The sequence below is a fragment of the Lathyrus oleraceus genome, chromosome 7 (assembly GCF_024323335.1).
Source record: "Lathyrus oleraceus cultivar Zhongwan6 chromosome 7, CAAS_Psat_ZW6_1.0, whole genome shotgun sequence".
In the NCBI taxonomy this organism is placed as follows: domain Eukaryota; kingdom Viridiplantae; phylum Streptophyta; class Magnoliopsida; order Fabales; family Fabaceae; genus Lathyrus; species Lathyrus oleraceus.
The window spans coordinates 486,239,064-486,245,434 of NC_066585.1; the positions used below are offsets into that span (position 1 = coordinate 486,239,064).

General features: G+C 38.8%; 1 pseudogene; it reads right to left on the reverse strand.

Moving 5' to 3' along the window:
- Window positions 1-3,332: 3,332 nt before the first annotated feature.
- Window positions 3,333-3,432, reverse strand: LOC127109183 (uncharacterized; annotated as a pseudogene).
- Between the last annotated feature and the right edge of the window lie 2,939 nt (window positions 3,433-6,371).

Sequence of the window (6,371 nt, forward strand, 5' to 3'; positions counted from 1 at the left end):
TGGATAGTATTTATTTGTTTTTCTTAGTTATTTAGTTTTAAGCTAGATTATTCATTAATGTTATTTGAATTCATGTTCGCATTTGTTTCCTTTTCGCATTTCTTTTGTTCTTCTTTCCAATATTACATTATGATCATTTTATTGAAGCTATTTATTTAATTTTATTATGCAATAGCTATTATGTTCTCTTCTGTTGCTACCTGTGACTTATTATTATACAAAGTAAAATAAGCATGCAGGAGAAATTAAATTGCAGAATAAATCAATCAGTAGCAAATAAACAAAAAAAAATAATAACAATATATAATAACTTACCTGAAGGACGCTAGCTGAACATTAGCCAAACAGACGGTGTGACGAGCGTCACACATTCTGTCACGGACGTCACACTAAGAACCTGTGACGCCCGTCATGCACATGTAACGAGCGTAACGCCCTTCAGACTAGGTGAACGTTAAGGAGCCGTTAGAGACGAACGTTACACCCCTTCAACTTTTTACCTTCCCCATTTATTCACATTTACCCACATTTATTCACTTTTCAACCACCTCCTTTCCAACTTCCAAATTCTTTTCCTATAAATACCCACCAAATCTTCCTTCATTCACCACAAACCATTCTCTAATATCAAATACATTTCTTTTCTTTCCAAATCACTCCTTCAAAATTCATTCATCACAATGGCAGGAAATCAGAATTTCGGAAATATCATCTTCCGATCCGAAGATGAAAATTATCAAAGGGAGCAATTCGAGCGTTTCCAACAGCGAGGCGTCGTTTCCACCAGGTACCCCGATTTAACTTGTTTACAACAATTAGGATTACTCCAAGGTATCGAATGGATGCTCCGCCTAGCCGACTTAACCTTCCTTTGCACTCATAATCAACCCACCTACCCATCCCTAACCTTAGAATTCTTAAGTTCATACGACTACACCACTCCCGCCGGTGAAGACGAATTTTTAACCGGTACCGCAACCTTCCGTATGTTTAACACCGAGTACTCCTTAACCCAAAACCAATTGAGTACCATGTTACAATTTCCCATAGAAGGTCAGGTACATCCCAGAATCCCTCCAAACTCAAACTGGAACACAGTTGACGTTTTCGACCTTTTCAAGAAAATTTCCGGTATAGATGCCTACAACTGGGAAGAGCTCCTTCTTTCCCATATACATAACCCAACTATCCGGTACTTTATCCGCATCTTGCAAAAACGCAGCGGAAATTAAAACGCAGCGGAAATTAAAATTTTCTCCTACATTTTTGGCGCAAGGAACGCCTCAGAGACGTTGAGGAGACGTTGAGGAGTGTTGAGCCCTATATCCACGCCATGCTTTTATGCACGTTGAAGACCTTTTTGGCAGCGGAAGCGGTTACTCAAACATATATAAATAGCCACTTGCAAAACCAAAAAGGGTTCCGAAGCTTTTCCACATTTTTTCCTTTGCCGTTTTCGCTTTTGCATATTTTCTTTTCCAGCAACTTAACATTATTGTTTCTTTATTATTTTTACGAGTTCTACATTATCTCTCTTGCAATTCCTATTTTCCTTTTTAGCATTTAGTTAATTCTTTTCGTGCAATAGTTTCTACACCGGAAACTATTGTGCACCTTTTTACCGGATCTAACCTTACGTTAGAATCTAGTTTTTATTTCCTTCGTTTTGTTTTGTTGTTTAATTGAAGAAACCAAGAACAAATCCTACCGGCTTGTGGGGGAGTGTTCAAGACTATTGTTTAACTCATTCAGGTTCCTTAATTATTATTTAATGCTTTGTTTTATTATTTATTTATATTATCTGCCTGGGATGAGTCTGTTTGTGCATGATAAGTATTTTAGTTTGTTTAGCATGTCTGGCTAATTCGCTTAGATATCGGTATGTAAAGTAAGCGGAATAAGGAATCAAAACTAAGTCGGTTAAATTAAGTTTAGAATTAAAATCACTCTTTTTACGGTCTCAATTTACAGGTTTAATAACAAAGGTTTTTACGAAAGTAAAAGACATAAAGAAGTTAAAATCAATAGAGCGAGAGTTTGAGGTTTTAACTGGACAGTGTAAATTAGACATTAATTCTAGATCAGGGCGAGAGCAAGTTTTAGAGTTAATTAAATTCCGATCTTTTCCAAAAAGTATTTTTAAAGATTGAATGTGAGGACGAGAGTTAAGCATTCGAATTTAATTATATAACCTAAGTCAACAGAGCGAGAGTTTGAGATAAGGGTGTTTAAACGGTCAGTGTTTTCTTGAAAAGAGTTTCTATGGACTGTATTGCTTTCAAAAAATGGTTTTTGACTTAATTATAAGTGACAGCTACATTAACATAAAATCATGGTTTATTCAACAGAGCGAGAGTTTGAGATAAAACTTTTAATCAATAAAGTCAACTGAAAAGATTTATTTTAAAACCAAGAGACCGACAAAGGATTGATTCCCTAATTACGACGAACTACATACCGATATCTGCTTTATTAATATTTAATCTAGATCTTAGTTTAGTTTTTAGCTTTCCCTCAAACAATCGAACATTGTTCACCTTAGCTTTACGAAGTAACCTTAGATAACGGTATATCGATTCATAAGTCCCTGTGGGATCGATATCTTTTAAAACTACGCGATAGAACTGTGCACTTGCAGTTTGTACCCCAAATTCGACTCATAAAGTCGCGATCAAGTTTTTGGCGTCGTTGCCAGGGACTTTTATTTAATCGATATCGTAACTCTTCCGTTACGCTGTAGAGACTAAGGTTTCTTTTTCTTCTATTCTTTCTTTCGTTGATTTGTATGCCACGCACTCGCTCTCAAGGCGAACCGCTCTATTTACGAATCAACGATATCGAACTATATCTCCGAGTCCTACGACGAATTCGGGAATATCGTGCTGCAAACAATCTCCCTCCTATAGAACTTCCTGATTTCAAAAACATTTTTCCTTCGATAACCGAGATGGCAGAACCAGCTCGTGCTCTTAGAGATTACGCCGCTCCATCGCAAGATGAGCCGCATTCAAGTATTGCTCCACCCGTAATCGAAGCAAACAACTTCGAACTTAAACCTTCGTTGTTGCAGGCTGTGCAACAGAACCAATTCTCTGGAAATCCTACCGAGGATCCAAACCTTCATTTATCCGTATTTGTCCAATACGCTGATACTGTTAAAGCTAATGGTGTCACTTCGGAGGCAATTCGACTTCGTCTTTTTCCTTTCTCATTAAGAGATAGCGCTAGAAGATGGCTTCAGTCTCTCCCTTCAAACTCTGTCACCACATGGAACGAGTTGAAGAAAGTTTTTCTTGCCCGATACTTTCCGCCAAGCAAAACAGCTATGTTAAGAGCCCAGATAAACGGATTTAAACAGAAAGACAACGAGTCTCTTTTCGAAGCATGGGAAAGATACAAAGACATGATGAGACTTTGCCCACACCATGGTTTGGAAGACTGGTTAGTAATTCACACATTTTATAATGGTCTCTTGTACAACACAAGGTTAACAATAGACGCCGCTGCAGGTGGTGCACTAATGAACAAACCTTATGCTGATGCTTACCAGCTTATCGAAAGCATGGCCCAAAACCACTATCAGTGGGGAACCGAACGAACAATGGTGGAAAAACCTCAAACGAAAACTGGCATGTACGAGATAAGTAACCTTGATCACGTTAATGCAAAAGTGGATGCTTTGGTCCAGAAAATTGAAAGTTTAAATGTATCACCTCCAGCCGCCGTGGTTGCTATAACTCAGAATTGCGAGGTCTGTGGAATCCAAGGTCACACTCCTACGGATTGTCAACTCTTGACAGGAATCCAAGCAGAGCAAGTAAACTATGCTCAAGGAAGCCCCTACTCGAATACCTATAACTCAAATTGGAAGAACCATCCAAACTTTTCGTATAAGAGTAATAATGCTTTGTACGCACCTGGACAGTCTCAAAATCAAGCCCCAGCTATACCTCCGGGATATCAGAAACCGAACCCATCCATGCCTAACAATAACGCCCCTAGGAAATCTAACTTGGAAATCAAGATGGAAAACTTTATAGCTTCCCAACAACAAACCAATAAAGATTTCTTAAACCAGAATGTACACACTGGCGAACAACTTAAACAACTAGCAAGCAAAGTAGATGCCTTGGCTACCCATAACAAAATGCTGGAAACACAAATATCACAAGTAGCCCAACAACAAGCACCTACTGCTGCCCCAACTGGTACATTCCCTGGACAGCCCCAACCTAACCCGAGAAGCCACGCTCATGCAATTATATTAAGAAGTGGAACGGAAGTGGAAGGACCGTCTGATCCAAGGATAGAAAACCAAAACCCTAAGAAATCAACTGAGGAAAGTGAACCTAAGGAAAAGGAAGAGAGTAATAAGGAAACCCTAGAAAAGAAGGAACCTTATGTACCTCCACCACCTTACAAACCACCTATCCCTTACCCTCAAAGGCTTGTTAAAACCAAAGATGCGGGCCAATTTAGAAAATTTGTTGATCTCCTTAAACAATTAAACGTTACAATTCCGTTCACCGAAGCTATTACGCAGATGCCCTCCTATGCTAAATTCTTAAAAGAAATTCTTTCTAATAAGAGGAAACTTGAAGATAGCGAAACCGTTACACTCCCTGCCGAATGTAGCGCTATAATCCAAAACATGCCTCCTAAACTCAAGGATCCGGGTAGTTTCTCTATACCCTGTCACATAGGAAAATTTGTCATCGACAAAGCCTTATGCGATTTAGGAGCCGGAATTAGCGTTATGCCTTTATCCATATGTAAGAAACTGGAAATGGGAGAATTAAGACCAACCAAAATGTCTGTGCAACTAGCAGATCGTTCCATCAAATATCCTGTAGGAATTCTTGAAAACGTTCCCGTACGCATAGGTCAATTCTACATTCCAACTGATTTTACAATTATGGACATTAGAGAAGATGATATTACACCCACTATACTGGGAAGACCGTTTTTAGCAACTGCCGGTGCAATCATAGACGTAAAACGAGGACGACTCACCTTCGAAGTAGGTGAAGAGAAAATTGAGTTCATTCTTTCCCAATTCTTGAAAGCACCTGCAATAGAAGATACATGTTACTTCATGGATATCATCGATGAATGCATAAAAGAAGCAGAGTTAGGAGAAGACAAATCATCAGACTATCTTTTAAAAGACAAATCTAACCAATGTTTAGCAATAACACCGGACCCCACGCAATGTCTAAACAAACCAACCCTTGACCTGAAAACACTTCCCAAAAATCTGAGATATGAATTCCTAGATTTAGAACTTGAACGACCTGTGATAGTTAATGCAGACCTAGGAAGACTCGAAACAGAAAAACTCCTACATATCTTAAGAAAGTATCCAACCGCACTAGGTTACCACATCACCGATCTTAAAGGAATAAGTCCTTCTATTTGTATGCACCGCATCATGTTAGAAGAAGACTGTAAAACCTCTAGGGAACACCAGAGGAGACTAAATCCGATCCTGAGTGAGGTAGTAAAGAAGGAAATAACCAAGTTATTAGAAGCAGGTATTATATATCCTATATCTGATAGCAAATGGGTTAGTCCTGTACACGTAGTACCAAAGAAATGAGGCATAACCGTTATTGAAAACGAAAAAGGGGAAACTATAACTAAACGAATCGAATCGGGATGGAGAATGTGCATTGACTATAGGAAACTAAACAAAGCAACCCGAAAAGATCATTTCCCTTTACCATTCATTGACCAGATGTTAGAACGATTAGCAAAACATTCGCATTTCTGTTATCTAGACGGCTATTCAGGCTTCTTTCAAATACCAATTCACCCTGATGACCAAGAAAAGACAACGTTCACGTGCCCTTTTGGTACCTTCGCTTATAGGCGAATGCCGTTTGGCCTGTGTAATGCTCCTGCAACCTTTCAAAGATGCATGATGGCAATTTTCGCCGACTTTCTCGAAAACATCATGGAAGTATTTATGGATGACTTTTTCGTATACGGACAAAGTTTTGAAGAATGCCTTAAAAACCTAGAAAGAGTTCTTGAGCGATGTGTGAAAGTAAACTTAGTACTTAACTGGGAGAAGTGCCATTTTATGGTACAAGAAGGAATTGTTTTAGGACACATCATCTCGAACAGAGGAATTGAAGTAGACAAAGCCAAAATAGAGGTAATCGAAAACCTTCAACCCCCGAAAACTGTGAGAGAGGTACGAAGCTTCTTAGGACACGCCGGTTTTTACCGACGATTCATCAAAGACTTCTCTAAGATAACAAAACCTTTAACCGGACTATTGATGAAAGATGCTGATTTCATATTCGACGATAACTGTTTAAAAGCATTTCAAGCGCTTAAGCAAGCACTGATCTCCGCACCCATAA